Consider the following 25,954-nt stretch of genomic DNA (forward strand, 5'->3'; position numbering starts at 1 on the left):
GGGAACATTTGCGTCCTTCCTCAATGCTTGTGCCACGTAGGGGACTCGTCGCAAGCCTTACCGGTGCGGAGGTGATGCGTAGATTCTTGGCCTGCGGGCCCGTTGCGGTGCACAAGATGGCGCCGCGATGCGATGATCCGGTTGCGATGCGAGAAGATAGCACCCTTAATGCGACGATGCGATGATGATGCGATGAAACCCTGGCAGCCTTGCAACGACTCTGTACTTTGGAGCCACGACAGGCCCTGCGACACGCTTCTCCGGTGATGCGATGGTGACTCTCACGATGGCGTAACTCTTCTCCGATGATGCGACAGCAGACAGCTTCGATGAACACACGCTTCCAGAGAGATGCGACAAAGGCTCGCTTCTCAGGCGTTGCCATGATTTCAGCAGCGGCGGCGACACGTTTCTTCTCAATGCGTCTCGCTTCCAGCTCCCAGCGGCACGCAAATGACTGGAGTCAGAATTCCCAGCAAGGAAATTCAGGAGGTAGCTGGGGGTGAAGTCTTTTGTCCCTGAGATTTCAGCAGGAGGCAAGCACAGTTCAAGCCCTTGGAGAATATTCTGTAGATGAAAGTCCTTACAAAGTTCCTTCTCCTTTCCCTTGGCAATGAAGCAACCACTGCAGGTCAACCCAGCAAACAGCACACTGGCAGAGGGGCAGTCCAAACTCCTGCAGCTTCCTTTGTTCTTCTCCTTGGCAGCAAGGTTTCTTGTACCAGAAGTGATCTAATTTCTTGGGATCAATATTTATACCCCAAAATCCTTTGTTCTCTGAAGGCCGAGAGGCCTCTTACTAGTCCAAACCAGTTCCTGAGCACTTTGTTTACATGACTCTCTTCTTCCTTTCACTGTGCAGGGCAGAGACATCAGCCACCCCACAGTAGGTGGAGCCAGCACAGGGGAGGGAAGATACAGTTCTGGAGCACTCTGTTGACATGATTCCTCCTCTCCTTTCACAGTGCAGGGCAGAGACATCAGACAAGCCACAGGGGGTGGAATCAGCATTGTAGAGGGAAGGCCCAGCCCTATTCAAGTCCCAGGTGCAACTCCTCCCTCCCATCTAGATGCAGATCTCTCTATTCACCACTGGGCTGCCCCAGCCTGTCTCCTGGAATCCCCCAGCCCTGCCACACACAAACGCAGACAAGGAATACACAACCCAGCAAAGGCAGGCTCAAATGGTTAGGCAAGCAAATACCTACTTTCTAAAAGTGGTATTTGCAAACACAGAATATTAAAATAAACTTTAGTAAAAGATGTATTTTATTATTCTGAGTTCAAGTATACTAAACTCGAATTTCTACTGTGTTCCCTGAGTCAGTTAGGATTATACGAATGTAATAATCTAACTGCCCATTCTAACCTATTGAGAACAGGTAGCCTTCAAAAGTGAAACTTGACAATGGCTGTAATTCACTATTAGAGCATGCTACACACATCAGAGCATGTCGTACCTTATACTTACAATACACCCTGCCCTTGGGCCTGCCATAGGGGTGTCTAATATGAAGCAAAGGGAAGGTTTAGGGACTGGCAAGTGGGTGCACTTGGCCAAGTCGACATGGCAGTGCTAGATTGCACATATGCCTTGCAATGGCAACCCTGAGACACATTTTACAAGCTGCTTCTGTGGGCGGCACAACCAGTGCTGCAAGCCCACCAGCAGCATTTGATTTACAAGCCCTGGACACACATGTTGCACTGTACTAGGGGCTGACAGATACATCAAATAACCCAATCATGGACTAACCAATTAGTACATCAATTTAAAATAGGGAGCACTTGCACTGTGGAAATGATTAGCAGTGGCACAGTGCCCAAAGCATAAATCCAGCAAAAACATATAAAAACTGAGGAGGCAAACCATCAAAAATGGAAGGGAGACTCACGCCAATGATGTCAGGTCTAACAATGAGGTATCACAGTAGAGAGGCTTGAAAGTAGCATGTAATGTTGGGCAGGGCAAGGACAACCTCTTTCTTTGGGCGTCGCAGCAGGGTCCTCTGCAGCCAAGGAGAGATCAGGCCCCATACAAAACGTTCAGTGTCAGTTTGCATTTGCTGAAGCAAATGTGATGGGAACTGTAGGGGAAGTGTTTGAAAGCAATATAAGGAGAGGGGTAGTACATTCATTTTTATAGCAGCCAGCCTCCCGAACCACGTCAGAGGCAAGCGCCGCCATTGGGCCAGATCTTTGCGGATGTGAGAGAGGTGCGTTGCATAGTTCAACTCCGCCGTTTTAGTAAGATTTTTGTAGAGAACCAGCCTGAGCTAAGTTATACCCTCCTCCATCCAGTCGAAAGCAAAGCTGGCCTGGAAGGCATCGACCGTCGATTGTGCAGCGGTGAGATTGAGCACTTAAGACTTCTGCATGTTTATTTTAAAGCCAGAGACCTGGCTAAAGGCCTGCAGGTCATCCATGATTGCCAGCAGCGACGTCAGGGGTCGGGCCACTGAGAAGGTGGCATCATAAGCATAGAGGCTGATGAGATGGTGATCTGATCCAAATGGGATGCCCGGCACCAGCGGGTTGTTCCGGAGTTGTTGGGTGGATGGCTCCATATGTAAGCTAAAAGTAGGGGGGAGAGAGGGCAGCCCTGCCTGGTACCCCTCCCCACCGGTATATCGCTCAAGAGCAGTCCATCTGCCCTGACCGCCAGTGGACACAGTCTAAAGCCTTTTCCGCTTTCTGTTGAGCAATGCACTTTATTGATTAGGTGGCAGACACTTTTAGTGTTATCTCTGCACTGCCGACCTGGGATAAAGCCAGACTGGTCTGCGTCAACCAGACCGGGCATGAGGGGATTCAATCTGTGGGCCAGGATGTTAGAAAAAAGCTTCACATCAATATTCAGCAGGGAGATAGGTTGGTAGGAGCTACAAAGCTCCAGATCTTTCTCTGGTTTGGGTATGACTGGTATAGTGGCTTGCAGCATGGACGCCGTGAGAGAGCCGTGTCCGCGAAGGAATTAAATAATCGGGTGAGCAGCGGGGCTAACTTGGTACAGTAGGTTTTATAGAAGAGAGCGCTGAAACTGTCAGGGCTTTAAGGGCCTTCAGTCGGGCGATGGCAGAAATCACCTTCTCTGTACGTATGGGGGCCTCCAACCCCTCTGCCTCTTGGGGCGGGAGTGAAGTGCCAGCCGCGTTTAGGAGGTACTCACTAGGGTCAGGCAGGATGGAGTAGTCGGCCGAGTATAGGGTCCCGTAAAAAGATCGAAAGGCCGCCACTATCCCTGCATCGTCTGTGATCACGGACCAGTTCTCTCCCCGTATTGCCTTAATCACCTGGGCAGCAGTGGGCTGCGGAGACAGTGGGCCAACATGCTGCCACCTTTATTGGAGCCTACATAGTATTTATGCTTCAGCCAGACCATAGCATATTCGGCCCAATCAAAATATAAGCGTTTCAGCTGAAGTCGCTCCTTCTCTAGCTGGGGCAGAACTCTGGGGACGCTGGTACGTTTATGAATGGCTTCCAGCTCTTTTACTTTGGCTTCTATTCCTGCACATTTAGCCAGTCTAATCTTGTTTTCATAAGCGGCTTTGGCGATAAAGGCCCCTCTCGCGACCAAATTGAGTGGCTCCCATACCGAAGACAGTGGTGTAGAGCCATTGTCGCTAATTGCAAGATAGTCGGTCAGGCAATGCCATACGTCGTCCACCACCGTCAGAGACTGAAGCAGTGAATCATGTAGGTGCCAATGTGATGCAGGTGACAGTGTGGAAGGGAAGCACAGGGTCTGGGTGATATGTACATGGTCTGAAAGGGAGCAGGTCTCAATAGTGGAGTCTGCGGTACATGCCCAATCGGTCTGGGTGACAAGGAAGTGATCTAGACGGGCTTATGTCTTATGGACCGCAGAGTGATAGGAGTAGTCATGTACATCGGAGTGTAAGCAGCGCCAGGCGTCTGATCCCCTCATCACTAAGCCACTCACTACCACTCACTGAGATGGCCCCGGCCCCCCCGAACTGCGAGCTAGAACATTCCAGCCCAGTATCCATTACAGAATTGAAATTGCCCCCACCACCACCATGGAGACGGGTGAGTGTAGGACGTCAGCAAGTGCATCCAGCAGGAAGTTCTCTGGGTGATCTTTTGGGGAATAGATTGAGGCTATAGTGATGTGAGAGGACCCTATGCAGAACCGCAGTGCTAGGAGGTGGGCGTCCCTTGATCTCTGCAACCTGACCCACCACAAACCCCTAAAGAGCTTTGAGAGTAGGATAGTTACCCAGCCCCGTTTACTTTTTCCCGAGGACCAAAACTGCAAGGAAAATTCACCATATTTCATGCGGTGAGTATTGCTACGGAGAAGATGAGTCTCCTGGAGGCGACATATGTCACCACCTGAGTGTTCCAGCAGGGAGAGGACTGCCTTCCGCTTAGTACGGTTATTTAGGCCCGAACATTAAGGCTAACTACTTTGACTTCCATCTGTGCAAAACTAACCCTCTATAGCTGAAGCTAGGGCTGCTAGGAGTGCACTGTGAGGCAAGACACAGGAGGGGCCCCGGAGGTGTAAGCATTCAAGTGCATTATGGTACAGAAGCATGAAAGATAAAGCTCACCTGAGAGAGTATCTCCTTCGACCCAAAAGAAGAACAAGTCCCGAAATAGTAAACCAGTGTCAAACACATCCCATAACAAGGAAACAACACAAAGTCCATCTCGTAAGTAGGAAACTAGTCGTAGGGGACCACCAGAGGAATGAGGGACATCTCCATAGCGAAGCAAAACCATCCCTCCACTCCCGCCCCGTCGGACCCACACAAAGATGCTGGGGACTCCAATGGGCTTTACACTCAATTGTTGGTGTTCAGAACTCCCCCCTCAAGCAAACCAGAGACCGAAGTACAGCAGACCACTCTTTTATGATGGTGGCCATGTCAGGATGGAGGTGATCTAGGTTAAAGCCGCCTAGGGGCCCGCGACCCACGGGCCCCCACGAAGCCTGCCCCGAGGCATCCTGCTGAGAAGGCAGGTCTTCGAGAGACAGCTTCAGCACCCTACAAGCGCCGGACAGTGAGGGGATTTGGTGCACCTTCCCATCTAGATGGAAGAGGAGACAAAAGGCAAAAGAAATATTTTGTGAGTGAAGGTGATTCGTGATGGGGCAAAAGTCTTGTCTCTTCTGGAGGGTGCTGGCCACTAAGCCCTGAAAGAGCTGAGGGTTGTGATCCTGGAATAGGAGGGACTGCCTGGAGCGAGCAGCTTTGACGATGTCTTCCATCACAGTATAACTATGGACACAGATCAAGATGTCGGCAGGTGGACGAATCGACTGCCGAGGAAGACGCACCCAGTGGCTGCAGTCTATCTTGACTGCAGACTCAGCCGAGGTGCTCATAATTGCACGAAAGAGGTCCTGCACACAGCCTGCAAGTTTATCTCCTTCTCCGTTGGAACCGTTTGGATCCGAATATTGTTCCCCCGAGACCTATTCTCTAGGTCTTTGCAGTATGTTTGAAAGTCTAACTGCTGATCCCATAGCCGCAGGATCTCCGGTTGATGGACAACGATCTCCTCATCCCTCATAGTCGCAGAATCCTCCAGGGCGGCAACCCGCTCTCCCACCGTGTCCACATCTCTCCAAACATCCAGGAGGTCTGTCTGCAGGTCTGTTTTAATGGCCAGAATAAACTCCCTTTGTGAGGCAAACAGAGACTCCAAACACTCCCTCTCCCGCGGGCAGCACGCTAGTGCTCTGGCCTTCCCCTTGCGCTTTCGGTAGAAGGCCCCACACCGATCTGTCCTTTTTGCTTTTGGCAGCAGCCATCTTGGAGGAAGCAGGACTGGCTGACCGAGCAATGTGTAGGGCCACCAAGGAGGGAGACGCCGCCGCCACGCGACTGGCGGTGGAGTGGGGGCCCCCTCGACCCCCAGGAGAAGGACCGCTGGCTCGCTGCTCTGTGCTGGCTGTGCTGCATTCTCGTTACAGGGGTGAGGCCCACTCAGCGATATTTACTGCAGATGGCAACAGAAACTGGGCAGTCCACACACCCCCAGGGAAGACTGAGTCCCGCTGACGGCGGTGAGTAGATGTCCCTTGATCCAGGCCCAGCCCCTCATGTATCTCCCCCGCGACCCCCTGCACTGCCCGAGCACAGTACGATACAGATCACCCCACTCCAACTTGTGAGGAACCAGTAATAAGGGGCCAGGCCTAGCCCGCCACCACGCATGCTGAACACCACTGCTGGCAGAGTCCTAGACATAGACGCGCTCCGCTGTCCCCCAGCAAGCCTTCATCCGAGTGTTTGCATGGCAGGGGCCCCAGTAGGACTGGAGACCAACTCAGGGAGCACTCACCCCTCCTTGCGCTCTCTCCCTTGCACTTAATTGCTGTGGTACAGGACTCTATCCCCTCAAGGGACTGGACGTGAGCCCCCAGAGGTGCATGGATGCTCCTGTCGGCACAGGTCACATTGCCGGCTGTCACGGGCAGCCAGGCAAGCAGGCCTGCAGCCGGGCCCTTAGCGTCTGTGCAGGCTGGGGGCTGGCCGCATGGCAGGTCAGGCACTCCTCCTTCCCCGCCATAGTCTCGGGGTGATCAGCAGTCCCCCTCCCAGCTGCTGCCAACCATCCGGGCACTTCACCGCCCACGGCCCCCAGGAGCGTTCTCCTCACCTCAGCGTGTCAACTCCGGAGGCCCAGCGAGACCCCGGCCCTGCGTAGAGTCTCGGGATGGGTCAGCCACTCCCCAAGGACAAGGCGAGGCCCAGTCAGCAAACGAAGCGGGTCACCGGTGCCTGGGCCTATACCGAGGCCCACAGGAAACGCCAGCAGCGGGGCACCCCCGGGGGCCCGCCAGTGAAAGTGTTGCAGCTCTGAAACCCCGTACAGCTCCCAGGCAACCTCGCCACCGGTCTGGCCTCCTCTCATCCCCAACACCGGAGCTGCAGGTCCAGCAGGATCACCACAGCAGACTGCAACCGGCATACAAGGCAGACCAGAACTCTCTGCCTTGGATGGCCGACAGCTCAGAAGGCCTCGGCGGGGGATTGGAGCCCCATGTGCGCCAATGAAAGTGCTGTTGGGCTTGGTGGGAGAGGAGCTTCAAGAAAAAACGTCAGCTCACGCCGCCATCTTGGCCACGCCCAACTGTTTCTTATTTAATCTATCGGCCACCACCAGGAATCTCGCTGCTTCCTTAATTGGTCAAGGTTTTGGAAGGATTAATAAATAAACAACTCGCATAGTTTATAGAGGTCAATAAGATTCTGGCCTGTCCCAATTTAGTTTCAGAGCATCACACAGTACAGAGACAGCTTTGATTGCAGTCACCGACCATATTAGTAGCTCTCTAGATGCGAACCTACCATCCATTCTGGTGCTGCTGGACTTTAACACTACATATGATACTGTTTCTCATCCTAGGTTACTCATTACACTGCAGGAGATTGGAATGTACAGAACAGAGCTACACTGACTGTCCAATAGAACCAAAAACAATACTTTTGGGTTTATGCAAGCCATGCTGCTGGACATGTGGAGGCCCAGGGCTCCTGTTTCAGCCCCTTACTCTTTAACAGTTATGGACCTCTGATTGGTGGCTTTCTGAACTTGGCACAGCTCCTATGCCCAAATGAGTAGTCGAGAACCTGGAAGATAGTCTTGACCAACCCCTTACTATGAAAGAGTAGGCTCTATTAATTACAGACTACTGTTTGTAGACAAAACGCATGTTGAGTCTTTACACTCCTCCCACTTACAGCAAGGAAAACAGGGGTTCAGGTTCTTGTTGTTAGCCGACTTAACAATGGAAACGCCCTATTGGCCTCGGCAAATGAGACCTTGCCATCAAAACTACAAGCAGTGCAGAATACCTCAGCTTGCCACATTTGCAATCTTCCATCCAGGGTGGCAGCATCTCCCCTCTTGCATTCCCTACACTGGTTACTGGTCTGGGAAATAATTGTTTTGAAAAATGTGTTGCCTCACACATACAGCCCTCACAGGAAAAGGTCCCAGCTATTTAGCTTCGAGGCTAATTTATTATCACCCTTCCAGACTCCTAAGATCTAGGGTTCCACAGGTCATAAAGTTCCGATCTGGGGGCTGGTTGTTCTTTTACCTAGCCCTAGTCTAATTGAACTAACTTCTGTTTCACATTAACAAATGTTCTGGTCACCTCCATATTAGTAAAGCACTTAAGACAACACTGTTTTAACTTAGCTGCCTTCTCTTGTCTATGAACTGCTGCTGCACTGAGATACACCTCCTGGGGTGATTCAAGTGCGCTGTAATTAAAAATAACATAACAGGACATTAGGTACAAATTTTGTAAAGTTAGAACTTTACACAAAAATCATTCTTTCAGTGATTTGTTGTAAATCCATTCAGCTGTTTGGGAATTCGTGTTTAAAAAGGGACTCAGGTTGGGCATGTAGGGGTTTTAAAGTTAGGTATATCTGGACCGTTGATATGCAGATATCTTCTGAATGTCCATTATAAAGGGGACTAGTCAATCCAGATTGCTTTTAACGACATCAAGAAAGTGTTGTGGCAGCCTCTACAGGACTTAAGCACATGGTCCCCGCGCCCTGAAATGAAACCTGACCCCCCAGAAGGGCATGTGAGTGTGGGGGCATCTAAACAGATCCTCCCTTGATTGGCAGGCTACAACATGGGAAACATGTTGTTGCGGCTAATACAGAACTCATGGACCTGGTCTATATTGAAGTGCATTGTAATGAGCAGCAGTTTATGAGGATGAGAACGGATTTTAATCACAATATAACTTATTTGTTGGTGGTATTATATTTATTATAGGAATTCTGTTGAGTTCTTCATGTAAAAAATGCTGACCATCTGTTGAACTATGTGTGAGCGAAAACTCTTTTTCTCATTAATATCATGAGGTTATGAAATGTGCTCCAGAAGCTATAGCAGGAACACATCTTCTATAAATTCACATTATCTTCTTCATTTATGTAAGAATAAAGACTGATATCCTGAGTAAAACACATACTTCTAACAGAAGCAGCAGTGCCTGTTAGTTGATTCCGAAGTTCTCTATTGTAGTTTTACGAAACAATGAGAGCAATAATATTCTGTGTTTGGGACAGAAATGTATCATCTGTGTTTGGGACAGAAATGTATCACAACTGAGTGTCATCTTGATGGAATCAAATCTGTAAAACTGAAAGCATTTTTTTTAGAAATGAACAAAATGAGGTTCCTCATTTTGTCATGGAAATTACAGTTAGTGCTCTAGCAAGCTAAAATGAGGACACATTGTCTATGAAATCTGAAATATCCACATCAATGTCGGGCAAACTGTCTGGAATGCTTAGTAAAACCTAGTTTTAACACTAGCAACTGCCTGCCACTTTATCACCCAGTGTCCTACTGCAGTTATAGCACAGAGTTCCTATGAGCATCTAGAGAGCTAACATTCTGTGACAAAAGTGTGGCACACCTCCAATAATCCCCGCGCAGGTGATAGAAAGACTGTATGCTCCTTCTGGGGTGGGAGCATTACCCTATAACAGGATGGGCCAGCACTGTTCTTTTTGTATGGAAACCTTGACATCTAGTGTGCTTGACACCATTTACAGAAGGCAGATTAGGAGAAAACTCCTCACCCTTTCCACAAGGGGCAAGGGTCACAAAGACTGTTTTGCTCTTGGATGGGAGCAATAGCCCATGTCCAAGGGGGCATTCCCCCATCCCAAAACCAAATACCTGGCTCCATTGTAGTGGATCACTGCTTGGGGATCACCCTTTGAGTATAATCCCCAAACAAGAATTCACTGTGGAGGGATCAATACCCCTTCCATGTAAATCAGTGATAAGAGTCGTAACATAATACCTCTCAAGTAAATTGAGCTAATTTCCTCATTTCACTTTCACTTTTTCAGTAATGTTGTCAGCATGTCATGCACACTTATTGCCATTAAAAACTGTTGGTTATTTCTAGGGGTGAGCGGAGTTCGCTGAGTCCTACTACGTTGAATTCCACAGAGTAAAAAAAATCTTGTGGGCAGAGGTTGCCAGAGCGCCCATTCGCATTGCATTGAAAACGCGGTGTGCATCCGCATGCTCCAAAATCGCTCCTGAACGGCACTATGCGGTTCGCAAGTGTGTTCCTGTGTTGTAAATCACAAGCAAACAGCCCCACGCCGTCTGCATGGGCAGGTCCATCTTGTTTTTCTGCTCTCTGTTATGGTGCTGGGCCTAAATTTTGTCTGTTTTTAATCTTTATAATCCTCCTCCTTTATTACTTTTCTACCCTTCATTTTTATTTTTTATAATAGTGTGTGTCTATGTGTTTGTGCATTTTCTGTTTTTGTGTAAGCTGTTTCTTGTTTTTGTGACTTTTTTACTTTATTTCCACTTCTCTCCTTATTTCTTTCTTCTTTACTTTCCCTTCTAATTTACCCCACCCAGGGCAATGGCATAGGGAGGACTTCCTTGCAGGTGGTGCTGCCGCCCCAGTGTGCAGCACCAGGCGATCTTTGGTGCGGAAGAGGTTGCAGCACTAGTTTTGTTTTGTGCAGCACCACCTCCACTATATGCTGGCAGCAGGTGGCAGTACCAGTAGCAGCTACCCCCTGCAGGAGCGTTGCCAGCACTGTGGGGTGATGCACCGGTGTGTGCTGCACAGCAGCCAGGTTCGGCATACCACCCAGCAGCTGACACACCGCTGGGTGGACATTCTAGGCCGGGTACAGAACCTACTCGACTTGCTAGGCGTCAATATTCCGGGGCACGCAAGTATAAATTATTTGTTGTGTTTGTGTTCTACTATGCGAATATTTTTTTTCCGAATAGCATGCTGCTCACACTCAGAGGTAAGCTATGTTTAGTTTACGCTGGTATATTATTGTTCCAGTTTCTAGTTTCTGCTAGGCAGGTGCTCAGCTCTCGCTTTTTCTGATTACGAAGCCATTGCAGTGAATCAGTGAGTAGCGTGTTCTTTCTGTGAGTTTGTTTATGGAGCTCGTACAGTTCCAGGTTATTTTAAAAAACTCACAGTGGTGTGAAGTATGCATCTATGCATTGCAAAAAAGGGAGACAGAGGTGGTCCATCAAGGGTGCTGAGAAATGGGATTAGAATCAAAGATCATTCTCTGCAATACATTGGTTCCAAATGTAGTTTTTGGTAAGGAAATTAGGAATATGGATTTAGTGACAGTCGATAGACTCAAGTCAAAAATAGTAGTACTATAGGTGATCTGTTTTAGCGAAGTATGTGAATGCATTTGCTTTTCATAAAACATTTCATTGAGATTATTATCTGAATAAGTAATCTATTTTCATTTATCTTCTTAATTACTTTCATCAGCACCCAAGGACCATAATAGGGATGTTTCTGAGGGTTTGCGAGAAGATGGTCAGCCAGCGCTGACCACCAGCACCACTGCCAAGGGCTCTGCTGTTCCCAATAAGTCCTTTCATAATTGTTGTAGACTTCTTAGGGTAGAACCTTGGGGTATTGGAATGTTGGTGCTCTCTATCATGGAGATTCAGATGGCAGGCCCAGGTAAGCTAGTATTTTCAATAAAAATCGTCATGTATGTTTGTTGGGAAGGCTTTCCTTTACCTGCTTATGCCTAGCTCTAACACAGTTCAGTTCATGAGAGAGTGGCCATTGTCATCATGGACCATCCCCACCCCGACCAATGTAGTGTGCTGCAGACTTGTTTTTTTATAGTTAATGTATACCAGCAGTTCCCCCAGTGCAGCAAGCCTCAAAAAAAAGTATCAGGTCCGACTTCATTACATTTGCCAACCAACAACATATGCCTTTCATTGACCATTGTGCCACACCTGGCTTGTCTAACTTTGTGAACCAACGAGTCAGATGCACAAAGTAATATTTGGAAGAAACTGACATGCTAACTGAGCTGTAGTGCTGCATTGCAGTTGTATTTGGGGTGCATATCTGGGATCTAAATTATGTATAATGTTTTATTCTAGCGGCACAGAACATCGGTGATGCCGGCTCCAATGCCGCTGCAGAAGGAGATCAGCCAGTTGAAGGGGTAAAAACGGCAGCAGGGACAGGCAATGGTAAGTCACATCATTTCTTGCAATAACTATGCTCACTAACCATTGCCATGGTGTTGCTTGTCATCATCAAAAATACCCGTGAAGTGAACCCCCTGCAGCTTTTCCAGCCATAGCGGTAGTTGAATTATTATGGCCTCTCCAATCTGCAATGCAGCAAAATCTCACATAATGAGATTTGATGGCTAGAGGGAGACATGAAAGAATGGAAGGTAACTTAAAAGAAAGGAAATGGCATATGAAGGGTGGGTGGGTGAAAGGACGCGTGTGTGGGTAAAGGGATGGATGGGGGAAAGGATGAAGAAAGGGTATTAAATGGGTGGATAATGTATTGAACATTTTTGATGAAAGACTGGATGGGAGAAAGAAAACCTTAATTATGGTGGCTGTGGGTGAATTACAATCAAAGGATGAATGCATATTAGGATAGTTTGGATGAATAAGCAGGGCAGCTCTTCTTGAGGAGCATGCTGCTCACCTACTTTGCTTATTTGATTTATGTATGGTTATAAATATCATTCAAAGCTATGGTTCTTAAGTGGGGGTTATTTATGTTTATTCTTTGTTCTACTCCCTTGACTCACTGTATTTTTAAGTGAGCCAGATCTGTCCTACCTATCATTCATCATCCCCCCTCCTCAACCATGTCATTTCTGCCAACTATGACTGAAGAGCAGTATGGTTCAATCAATTTGTGACTACATTGTTGGTTGTGTAATGTGCGTCTGCTTCAGTAAATGCAGCATTTACAATGTTTTCATTGCCTTGCAAACCAAACACACTAGGGGGCAGATTAGGATGGCGGACGGAAATGGGTACTGTCCGCCATGGTGGGGGAAATTTTACTCCCGGCTGCGCCGCGGAGAAACCGCGGTTGGGATTAGGATATTCATGTCACGAAACTCCGACCGCGGCGGACGGATCACAACCAACACCGTCCGCGGTGGACGGAACACAACCAAGTCCGTCCGCGGCGGACGGAGTCCAATGAACAACCACTGCCGCGGACGGAAATGACCGCGGAAAATAAAACATGTACCGCCATACCTGAGAATACTCCGTGGCCGCAATTAGGATAAATCCGCCCGTACCACGGAACTCACAGCCATCCACGTCCGCGGCGGAAACAATGCTACGAGAACCACAGCATCAGTGCGGAAGGCCAACACGCACAACATCCCTAGCGCCTAACAAATGTATGAAAGTGCACCGCAAATCCTAAGCAAACATACGAACATTGACAAGGCCCCCCCCCCCCCCCAAGCACAAGCCACCATGACACGTCCCAATTATCCAATAATGCACACAAGTCAACACGCCCACCTACCACCTGACTTGCAACAACCATTGAGACACGACTACAAAAAGACACCCCCACACAACCACAATCCCTTGCACCACAGCATTGCTGCCAGCAAGAGGGCCATTCGAGACACTGCTAACTCACATAAAATCACATCTAAGACACCCACCCACCACCCTACCACACAAACACCCACCACACAAATCCTACACATCACACACCACACACCTGCACCTCCCAACTCACTCAACTCACACACTGAGCACCACACACTATGGCACCCAAAAAAAAAACCAAATTCACGGAGACAGAGTTGCGGGTAATGGTAGATGAAATTATCCGTGTGGAGCCCAACATCTTCGGGGCCCAAGTCCAGCAGACGACCGTGGCGCAAAAGAACCACATGTGGGACAGGATCGTCACTCGGGTGAATGCGTCGGGGACTGTGCCGAGGACCAAGCACGACATTCAGAGGCGGTGGCATGACCTTAAGACCAGGGTCAAGGGCATCCGAGCGAAAAACCACGCCAGAGCCAATCTTACTGGCGGTGGCACACCCCCGGAGCCCATACCCTACACCGATTGGGAGGAGAAGGTGCTGGTGATACTACACCCAGAGAGCCTAGACGGCCTTGACGAAGGAGAAGAGACTGGTGAGTACAAACCAAGCACCACGATCAGCACGACATGGTCAGGCTCACACAACTGAGAATAAACATCCCCCACGCCCCAACCCATGCACGTCTCACACCAACACACTAACATGTCCATGGCTCCCAACAGGCCCCCATGTTCACGGGGAGGGTGGTGGTGGTGATGGTGGTGGTGGAGGGTGGGGTGTGTGAGAGGCCCAAACTACAACTCCCAACAGGCCCCCATGTGCACGGGGAGGGTGGTGGTGGTGGTGGTGGTGGAGGGTGGGGTGTGTGAGAGGCCCAAACTACAACTCCCAACAGGCCCCCATGTGCACGGGGAGGGTGGTGGTGGTGGTGGTGGTGGAGGGTGGGGTGTGTGAGAGGCCCAAACTACAACTCCCAACAGGCCCCCATGTGCACGGGGAGGGTGGTGGTGGTGGTGGTGGTGGAGGGTGGGGTGTGTGAGAGGCCCAAACTACAACTCCCAACAGGCCCCCATGTGCACGGGGAGGGTGGTGGTGGTGGTGGTGGTGGAGGGTGGGGTGTGTGCGACAGGAAACAGAAATGTCTACAAATCAATGTAACCATGTACTGTCCACATTACTGACCAGCTCGATCTTGTCCCTCAGGTGATCGTCAACTGACTGGGGAAAGCAGTACCCGGCCGCCAGCCTCGCCTCCCACACCTACAGGACTCTCTGCTGACAACGACACAGGCAGCTCCGGGGCGGAGGATGGAGCGGGACCAAGCACGCAGCCAGGGCCATCTGGCTCACAGGGACTCCCGGGACCGACTAACGTCGCATGTGTGACTCCCGCGGCACCTGTCTCTGTGATCTGCACAGTCCCCACCACCACCAGTACCACCACTACCACCACTACCACCACTACCACCAGCACCACGACTCCTGCCGGTGCCACCCAGCATGACCCAGCGCGCAACGCTGGTCCAACGGCCCCACACACAAGCAGGGTGAGTGGGCCACAAACACAGGCAACGGGACAACTGCCAATCAGGCGAGCCACACACCGCCGGTCAGAGGAGGGACAGCTACCCGAGCCAGTGGCACAGTCCCTACAAGCTCTTGCCAGGTGCCAGGCCTCATACGACCGGTCCCAGGCAAACGCTGATCGTTTTCACCAGGACTCAGTGGACAACACCAACATCCTGCGCGAGATCTCTGGCATCCTTGGCCAGATGTTGGTGATCATGGGCCAGCAGGCAACGATGTGGAGGGAATGGGTTGGCCGGAACAACCCCCCCCCCCTCCACCAAGTGTGTCAGCGCCACCGTCACCTCCGCCTCCCCCGTCACCTCCGCCTCCACCGCCGCCACCACCACCTGAGCCCCTGGCGACGGATGTGGCCCATCACCAACCTGCCCTCCCAGCTGACTCTGTACCACGTCCGAGACGGAGGGGGCGGCCGAGGCAGGAAGTGGCTGAGAGCAGTGTTGGAGCGCCAGGCACACGCTCCAAGAGGGGACGACCTTGACAATGCCACTGCCTGTGCCAGACATTCACCCTGCAAACCATCCTGTCCCACATAGACAATCATTGCCACTGGTCTGCTGGACTAGCCTGACACCCCCCAATGTGGTGTCAGCACGGACATTTCATCTGCCATTACCTTCAACTCCAACTCCCTCCCCCCCACTTACTTGTAAATATTCACCAGCACAAAAGCACAACCTGTCAATAAATTGCATTTACTCACACAATGATGTTTTGCCTCCATGTTTATTCACATGATTGCCATCAGATACAGACGTAAACAGGTACAGGGATCATAGTCGCACATGATCATGGTGCTGCGGGAGTGACCTAGAGAAAACCAGAGACAGCAAACACACGTCACTAAAGAGATTCACACACATCACAACACAATGCACAGCAACATTACACAAACGACAACCATCACACAAGCATGGGATGGGAGCACACACATCATGGACACTCCTATGTCCAAAGACATGAAGACACACATGTGCAACCATCACAAACCACACCCAGCTGATTAACCCCATATCCACACAACACCAGAAAACATACATGAGGCATTGTCAACCGCCACTAGAGGTAGATACTCACATTCAAGGGAAGTAGCGATCAATGAGCTGGCGCCTCTGGTCCACACCTTCCTCCTCACCACTATCCTCATCAGTCGACATGGGTGGGATGGGAGGCCGAGGAACTCCTTCGTCTTCAGGGTCCAACAGCAGTTCAATGTCATTGCGTACTGCCAGGTTGTGGAGCATGCAGCAGGCAATCACGATCTTGCATACTTTTCCTGGTGAGTAAGGCAGGGCCCCTCCGGTCTTATCGAGGCACCGAAACCTAGACTTGAGCAGTCCAAAGGTACGTTCGATGACTCTCCGTGTCCTTCCATGTGCCTCATTGTACCGCATTTCACCCGCCGTCCTCGGATTACGTAGGGGACTGAGGAGCCTGGGCCGGTTTGGGTAAGCCGAGTCGCCTATGTAGGGGGATGACAGAGACAAACATCAGAACAAGATATGGTGGGTACCCCATGCAACACAGAGATCACAAGAGTCCCCACTGCACACTCACCAACAAGCCACGCTTGACCGGGTGGCAGATTTGCCATGAGTCGTGGGACATTGCTGGTTCGCATGATGTGGGCGTCATGTGCGGATCCAGGAAATCTTGCACACACATGGGAGATGATGTTGCTCGCCAGGCACACCACCTGCACGTTCAGCGAATGAAAGTGTTTGCGATTCCTGAACACTTGTTCGCGTGCCCGTGGTGGAATGAGCGCGATGTGCGTGCCATCAATTGAGCCCACAACGTGAGGTATGTGGCCCAGTGCATAGAAACCAGCTTTGACAGCTGGCAACTCTTCCGGACGTGGGAAATGTATGTACTCATCCTTGTACAGCATCATAGCTGTTAACACATCCCGAAGAACCGTGCTGAACATGGCCTGTGACATACCCCCGGCACCTCCAACTGTATACTGAAATGTGCCAGTAGCGAAGAAATGTAGTACCGCCATGACCTTTGCAGTGGGTGTAAACGAGCCAGGATACGTTCTACGTGGCTGCAGATGAGGAGACAATTGAGCCACAAGCTCCAGCAACCGACGTCGATCCAGCCTGAATTTCCGAATCACCTCCTCGTCTACCATATCCTCCAGCAGAGTGTATGGGCGATGCACATTTGGAGCCCTCCTGTGTGGGAGAGAGATGTAACTTAGGTCAACTTACAAACAACGCATACGTGTACAACTCCATCACATGTGTACCTTACTGACAAAACTTCAGTCGTCACCCTAATGTATCGTAGACACATCACAGACACTCATGCAACTGCATGCACACAAACGATAAGTTTACACACGCCATGTCATCAAGCACAAATGCCACCACCAATGATGATGTGCATACGGTAATGACATGCATGGTGACAGAACGTATAAATCACATACACGGAATGCATGTGTACCACCACCACTGTAGTCACCTCGACACAACAAGAAACTGACAACAGATGCATTAATTGGCCACACAGCCGTGATGTACTGTGTAGTTGTGAAGATGTAACAACGTCTGTAGGGTCAAACCCGACGTCAACACGTACAAATGCACATCTGTTGCCCATTGTGTGCCGACCGATGTCCATTGTATGGACACACATGCTATATTGTATGACATATGACCTTTCACAATCACGCTCACATCCCTCATGACGCAACTGCACACAACACATCACGGTGCAGCGTCTGACAAGATCACATATTTGGCGCCGCCATGGCGGTGCTCAACTTCCGCTACTTCCCAAAGGCCATATGCGGCCTGCGTCCCTCTTCCCATTGGCTGCATGTGCAGGGACCGTCACGGGCACACATCGGCAACCGCACGTGCAAGCTTCAGGCACGGATGCTTCAGTTGCAACAATGTACTATCACTGGCGCCTCCATGGCGGTGCACGTACACAGCGGGGGAGGTGCAGGCCTATACACCCTGCAGATGTACTCAATGGACATGCCAGTTCATGACCCCCCCTTACAGTCAACCGCCGGTCCCGGCCATGAACAACCGCCGTGCCCGGCCATGAACAACCGCCGGTCCCGGCCATGAACAACCGCCGGTCCCGGCCATGAACAACCGCCGTGCCCGGCCATGAACAACCGCCGGTCCCGGCCATGAACAACCGCCGGTCCCGGCCATGAACAACCGCCGGTCCCGGCCATGAACAACCGCCGGTCCCGGCCATGAACAACCGCCGTGCCCGGCCATGAACAACCGCCGGTCCCGGCCATGAACAACCGCCGTGCCCGGCCATGGCGGTTGTGTTCATGGCCGGGCACGGCGGTTGTTCATGGGCCGGCCGCTCCGGCCGGTGTACGGTGGATGATGCAAGGTGACTGTAAGGGGGGTCATGAACTGGCATGTCCATTGAGTACATCTGCAGGGTGTATAGGCCTGCACCTCCCCCGCTGTGTACGTGCACCGCCATGGAGGCGCCAGTGATAGTACATTGTTGCAACTCAAGCATCCGTGCCTGAAGCTTGCACGTGCGGTTGCCGATGTGTGCCCGTGACGGTCCCTGCACATGCAGCCAATGGGAAGAGGGACGCTGGCCGCATACGGCCAATCGCAAGTAGCGGAAGCTGTGCACCGCAACAACAGGGCCAGTCATTGGCCCATTTCACGATCACGCTTCCAGGGCTGACCAATTGCTGGCGACGTATGCCACTCACACGTGCTGAGGGCCCTATATATGTGTCTTGGCCAAAATGAAACTTCCTACCCTGGGGACCAGTGCTGCCTGTGACCATCACCTCGACCTGCTGCTGCTGCTGCTGAGCTGACCACCGACTGCTGCCTGTGACCATCACCTCGACCTGCTGCTGCTGCTGCTGAGCTGACCACCGACTGCTGCTCTAGTGCCATACTCCGTGATCTTGCCATGTCGAGTGGCAAAGAGATCCGGTCTCGACCCTTCACCGCCGCGGAGCTTGATGTCCTCGTGGACGGTGTACTCCGCAACTATGGACGCCTCTACGGCGCACCGGGACGGGTGGTAAGTGCAGTGTGGGACATGTTGGTGTGCATGAGGGGGCCAAATGATCAGGCCTATTTATATCTTAGCTGTGTAGTGTGGGCTAGACATATGTTCCTGATTCTGCATGGCTGCTGACAGTAACGTCTTGCCCCTATGTGTGTGACAGGCCACCTGTCCACTGACTTAAACCCTTTTGTCTCCCATCATGGTAGGTCAAGCTGCACCTTCGCAAGGACCTGTGGAGGACCATAGCACGGGAAGTACGGGCATTGGGGGTGTGCAACAGACGACATACACACTGCCACAAACGCTGGGACGACATTTCCAGGCTGAGCAAGAATGTAGCGGAAGTAACACTGGGCCTGATTCCAAGGACGCCCCGTCTGGCCCGACGCTCCATGACCCCTCTCATGCACCGTATCATTGCAGTGACGCATCCTGAACTGGCCGAACGTCTGAGTGCCGATCAACAGCAAACTAGCGGTGAGCATACTGTCTGTGTAGGAAACTTGTGAGTGCTATGCATGTATTGGTGCACAGACACACTATTGAGTTCCGTGTTGCGTATGTATGCCTGTGATGGCATTTTGGTCCCATTGGGTGGTACTCATTTGACATCCAGGTCCGCCATGTTGACACGCCACTTGCTTAGTAGTTGAGTGTTAAAGCACATCCCCTAGTGGTCCATGGCCCCATGGCAGAAAATGTGAGGATGACTGGTAGGGGTGGGCCATGTGCAGGATGAGGGCTCATGAACCTTTGTCTGCTATGTGATTTGGCTATCCTGTTCCTTCTGTACGTGAGTGTGCCCATGACTCACACATCTTTTCTGTGCATTTCAGCTTTGACAGAGGACACTCAGCCACAGACGGTGGAGAGTAGCCGAGGAAATGAGTCCGGCTCAGACTTCGCACACACGCAGACTGACACGGAGGAGGCCAGCGCCGGAGAGGGGGACAGGACCGTCCCTGAGGACTCGCATGTGGAGACACCATCGTCCTCCTCGTCGGACACTCTTGGTGAGCCTGCACTGTTGTCACAGACTGGGAGTGGGCACTCATCACCTTCTGTCGGAAGACAGCACACAGGGCCCACACTTCCGCCAACTGCACCATGTATTGTTCGTGGCCGGAGGAGTAGGGGGAGCAGAGTGGCGTTCGGTGCAGGCACCGCAGCCCCTGCCACGGTGAGCCAAAATGCACTGTGTGCTGAGGCCGTTGATCTGCTGCGACAGCTGTGTGTGGGTCAGACCAATATGACAAATGCTTTCCAGGACCATGATAGGAAGTTGGGGCAGGTGGTGGCATTCATGGAAGGGATGCATGGCGATCTTGCAGGTCTACACAGGACAGTGCAGTCATTGGCAAGCAGTGTGTCGTCTGCAATAGTACAGTCGAATGAACAGGGTGCTACTTCTGTTTCCCCATCTACACCGCTGGATGTCTCAGGGGGTAGTGATTATTCAGAGCAGGACTCAAATACAGGTTATTGCACTAGAAGCAGCGTCAGACAGCACGTCAGGGCACGCAGGGCACAGACCCCATCCCCTAGATCAGCTAAATCTGTTCACGTAGACGACGTCAGATGCACTGGAGTACACACACAGGATCCACAAGTGTTGTTGGGGGACATGCCTTCCGGAGCTACACAGGCATTCAACACGAAAGGTACTCCGAAGGCAAGGGATACTCACATGTCCATGGACTGTTCCTTGGACAAGGCCAGTCAGAAGACAAAGGCACCTACTAAGAGCAGGGAGACTCCCAAGAGCAGCCCCACAGCAGAGGTAAGGGACACTCCCAAGGACAGTGAGAAGACTAAGGCACCTACTGAGAGCAGGGAGACTCCCAAGAGCAGGCCCACAGCAGAGGTAAGGGACACTCCCAAGGACAGTGAGAAGACTAAGGCACCTACTAAGAGCAGGGAGACTCCCAAGAGCAGGCCCACAGCAGTGGATAGGAACACTCCCAAGGACAGTGAGAAGACTAAGGCACCTACTAAGAGCAGGGAGACTCCCAAGAGCAGGCCCACAGCAGTGGATAGGAACACTCCCAAGGACAGTGAGAAGACTAAGGCACCTACTAAGAGCAGGGAGACTCCCAAGAGCAGGCCCACAGCAGTGGATAGGAACACTCCCAAGGGCAGGGACACACACAGGGAGCAGGTGTCTGCTGGAGGCAGGTGCACCACAGATGACAAGTCTGCTGGCAGGAACAGGGCGGCGAGCAGGGCACAGGCTACATCCAGAGACAACACTCCACCTAAGGATAAGGCACATCCTACGGACAAGGCATCTAGCATGGACAATGGCGCTATCAAGGACAGGCATACTTCACCCCTGGCTGCACTGAGGCTGATGTTTTCTACTAAACGCCAAACTGATGTCTCCGCGGCGGAGTCCCCCCATACCTCCACTCCCATCCAGGCCAGTCAGAAGCAGAGGAGGGTGTCCCCTGTTGTTGCATCCCCCATTACACATCATTCCGAGTCCAGGCGGCAGGCACAGAGCAAACGACAAGCAGGCTCCAGCACCTCCCCCGAAACCAGATCCCCGGCAGCAGTTGCTCCACCTATGCTGGGTGGTGATTCTTTGGAGTCCCCACCACTTGGCAGTCCTGTCCTGTCCAGGGTGCACTCACACCTCCCTAAGAAACGCAGACACACACCATTGACACCTGCTAACCCCGATTTGGCTCTAGGTGAGCTATCCCCAGCTCCCAGGCCCACCCTGCCTCCTGGCCCATACAGCCCTGTGGCTCATCATTTCAGTTGTCCCAGTGGCGCTGGTGCAGTTGACTCTCATGTATCAGATGGTGGCACAGTGTCAGTTGTGCCCTCTCCTGTTGCAGGTCCTGGCAGTGTATCTGGGTCTATGGCTCACGTGTCAGTTAGAAGATCTGTGGCTGTGTTGCACACTCCTGTTTCTGGTGCTGGCAGTCTGTCTGGGTCAGTGGCTCACGTGTCAGTGACTACATCTGTGGCTGTGTCTCACACTCCTGTTGCTGGTGCTGCCAGTGTGTCTGGGTCCGTGGCCCATGTGTGTGTCACTCGGGCTGTGGCTGTGTCTCACACTCCTGTTGCTGGTGCTGCCAGTGTGTCTGGGTCCGTGGCCCATGTGTGTGTCACTCGGGCTGTGGCTGTGTCTCACACTCCTGTTGCTGGTGCTGCCAGTGTGTCTGGGTCCGTGGCCCATGTGTGTGTCACTCGGGCTGTGGCTGTGTCTCACACTCCTGTTGCTGGTGCTGCCAGTGTGTCTGGGTCCGTGGCCCATGTGTGTGTCACTCGGGCTGTGGCTGTGTCTCACACTCCTGTTGCTGGTGCTGGCAGTGTGTCCGAGGCAGGTAGTTCACGCAGTCCCCCTGAATCTGTGATGTGAGGTGCTGTACACTTCACTCAAATGTTACTTCACATGGTGTGTCCATTGAGAACTGCGTGGCACTCTTGTGGTCCCTGTGACGGGTTGGTAGGGACACGTAGTTGTGCTGCCTCTGATGTACCTGCTCTGTAATGCACAATGCCCTGTTGATGCTCTGATACTGCATGCTGCCCTCTCGTTACCTGCTGTGATGTACCTGCTCTGTACTGCACAATGCCCTGTTGATGCTCTGATACTGCATGCTGCCCTCTCGTTACCTGCTGTGATGTACCTGCTCTGTACTGCACAATGCCCTGTTGATGCTCTGATACTGCATGCTGCCCTCTCGTTACCTGCTGTGATGTACCTGCTCTGTACTGCACAATGCCCTGTTGATGCTCTGATACTGCATACTGCCCCTCTCACGTGCTGCCTCTGATGGGCCTGTTCTGTGCAATGGACTGTTGATGCACTTTGGCCCTCTCACGTGCTGCCTCTGATGGGCCTGTTCTGTGCAATGGACTGTTGATGCACTTTGGCCCTCTCACGTGCTGCCTCTGATGGGCCTGTTCTGTGCAATGGACTGTTGATGCACTTTGGCCCTCTCACGTGCTGCCTCTGATGGGCCTGTTCTGTGCAATGGACTGTTGATGCACTTTGGCCCTCTCACGTGCTGCCTCTGATGGGCCTGTTCTGTGCAATGGACTGTTGATGCACTTTGGCCCTCTCACGTGCTGCCTCTGATGGGCCTGTTCTGTGCAATGGCCTGTTGATGCACTTTGGCCCTCTCACGTGCTGCCTCTGATGGGCCTGTTCTGTGCAATGGACTGTTGATGCACTTTGCCCCTCTCACGTGCTGCCTCTGATGGGCCTGTTCTGTGCAATGGACTGTTGATGCACTTTGGCCCTCTCACGTGCTGCCTCTGATGTACCTGCTCTGTACTGCACAATGCCCTGTTGATGCTCTGATACTGCATGCTGCCCTCTCGTTACCTGCTGTGATGTACCTGCTCTGTACTGCACAATGCCCTGTTGATGCTCTGATACTGCATACTGCCCTCTCGTTAGCTGCCTATGATGTACCTGCTCTGTACTCTACAATGCCCTGTTGATGCTCTGATACTGCATACTGCCCTCTCGTTACCTGCCTATGATGTACCTGCTCTGTACTGCACAATGCCCTGTTGATGCTCTGATACTGCATGCTGCCCTCTCGTTACCTGCTCTGATGTACCTGCTCTGTACTGCACAATGCCCTGTTGATGCTCTGATACTGCATGCTGCCCTCTCGTTGCCTGCTATGTTGTACCTGCTCTGGTGCCCACTTTGCCCATGCTCACGCATACACTGTGATTTGACCCCTATTTTGGACAATAAAGGTAGTCTATCAAGTCTCGTGGTCTGTCGTTGCCATTCCTGCTTGCGTACTGCAAATGTGTATTCGTATATGCTTCTCATCAGTGGTTTCGGTAACATGACACTCCCCCTCCCTACGTCACGTCCCTTGCTGGTATTCCCCTCCAGACAGCCAATGGTTTGTACCTTACCTGCGTCGTCGTCCATAGTAGGCCATGACTAGGACGTGGTGGATCGCGAAGAGCATCGGGAAAGCATGTAGCGCCGGGTCCATGGTGGTGGTCAGCTTGCGGTGGGTATCTCGGCTGTGTCACCTATGTTCGCTGTGGGGATTCCGCCGTGTTAAGACAGGTTGTTTTTCCGCTGCGGTTTTATGTGTGTTTTCCGCCATCTTGATTTGGGGGACGGTCTTAGACATCAGTGCGTACGGCGGAGCATCCGGATGTGTTCCGTCCGCCGCGTGGTCGTGTGTAGTTGGCCGGCGGAGCGTGCTTTTCCGTCGCGGACGGAAATTTGACACGTTTTCCTATCCTGATATGGCGGACGGAGTATCCGCGGCAGGCGGACACGGAAAAGGCTTTTTCCGCCTACTCACGGGCCGCGGTGGCTCTTCCGTCCGCCATCCTGATCGACCCCTTGGTGTGTTGTCCCTTTACCAAACTCAGTTACCTCTTTGACTTCAGTCCTTTATTTTTTTACCAAGTTCTTCTGTCCCAGCCTACCAAATTGGAAAATCCAGTAGTGACATGTGCCACATTTAATGCAATACCGATGTGAAGTGATTCCATGCACATATTTTATGGTTTTCCATAACAGATTTAATTTACACTTGTTCGATTTTTTCCTTTCAGATTGTACCATGACTGAATAAGCGAAAGATGATGAATCGATGGTCGCGTAATGGCCCCTCTATCATATAAAAAAAAGCTCTACATACCTGTCTAATCCATGTAGCCTACCACCTACAGTAAAATTAAACTTCCTTTCCTTGATTACTGCCCAGCAAATACATTTCTTGAAAATATGAGGTGGCGGGCGAGGCCACAGTGTAAAGTGGTAGTAAGTGCATAGTTTGATATCAAGTTTGGTAAATAGATACACAGTGACGAATGTGCCAAATAAAATCTATATAGCCTATTCCTTTAATTGTAGTGCAGTCCATTAGAGATTCTCCTCAACATCTACTTACTTCAGACAGGATAATATATCAATAACCACATTTCATACAGGAGGTGTGTGACTGATGTAGTATCTCATTTAATATTCATCTGCCTCTTTGGAAACAGGGTAGAAAGAGAAATGCATTTGCGAAACGGCAGGGTCATTGGAATTAAAAATAGCTAATTTTCAACTAGAGCTGCAGACAGTAGCAAACTAGCAGAGGCACTGGGTAGCACCACGCACAACTTGTACTCCATATAGTGCATAATGCCCTACTCATTAATGAAAAGTCATTTATTCTTCACCTCAAAATGTTTGACTCGGTTTATAGTCACTTGAAAAGCCTTTAGATGAAAAATAATGACCAAATCACAGTTTTTTTCAAACATGTGATGTTATTCTCTGCCTGGTAATACTTTTATGCCACAAAGGTAGTGCTTTTTTATGTTTGGCAACATGTGTGGATATAACATGAAATTGGCCTTCTGAATTCTCCAAATCATAATCACATCAAATAAATTCCAATTGCCCCAGAGGACCAGCAATGTACTGCTGCTGTGCCACCCAGTAATTTAAAACAATTGTTTGCACAGAGCATTATTTACAAATTGTCTTTTTTGTTTCCCTCAAAATAGCCGCTCCTGCTGCTCCAGCCAGACCACCCAGCAGGCAGTAGATAGAGGCCAGTTTGCGGTGGCAGAGACTGGAGCATATCCAGCTGGAATGCCTGCAGCTGGTGGTCCTGGAAGAGGAGGAGGAGGAAATTAAACCACAACAGCCGGGCCACAGTGCAGCCAGCCCCCTTTAGTCTCCAGCTTCCTGGCCATCCCATTGATGCCGCCAGCCAACTGCTGCCACCCTCACCACGCCGGCAACAGGCCATTGCTGTGCTGCATCCTGAAGCAGCTGAACACCATTGAGGGCTGGTTCACCCCAATGAAGCAGGGCCTGGGCCAGCTCCAGACAGACATCCATAATGCCCTCTTCTAGCCATTTAAAAAACACATGTTTTGTGGGAGGGGTTTGTTGTTTATTGGGGATAGGTGGAGAGGGTGGGAAGGGAATTGGGACTGTAGAGGCTTTTTCT

General features: G+C 51.2%; 1 pseudogene; it reads left to right on the forward strand.

Moving 5' to 3' along the window:
• Positions 1 to 24,577, forward strand: part of LOC144766604 (vitellogenin-A2-like) — a 70,387-nt pseudogene extending 45,810 nt beyond the window's left edge.
• The last annotated feature ends 1,377 nt before the right edge of the window (positions 24,578 to 25,954 follow it).

This window comes from Lissotriton helveticus, chromosome 1_1 (genome assembly GCF_964261635.1).
Source record: "Lissotriton helveticus chromosome 1_1, aLisHel1.1, whole genome shotgun sequence".
In the NCBI taxonomy this organism is placed as follows: domain Eukaryota; kingdom Metazoa; phylum Chordata; class Amphibia; order Caudata; family Salamandridae; genus Lissotriton; species Lissotriton helveticus.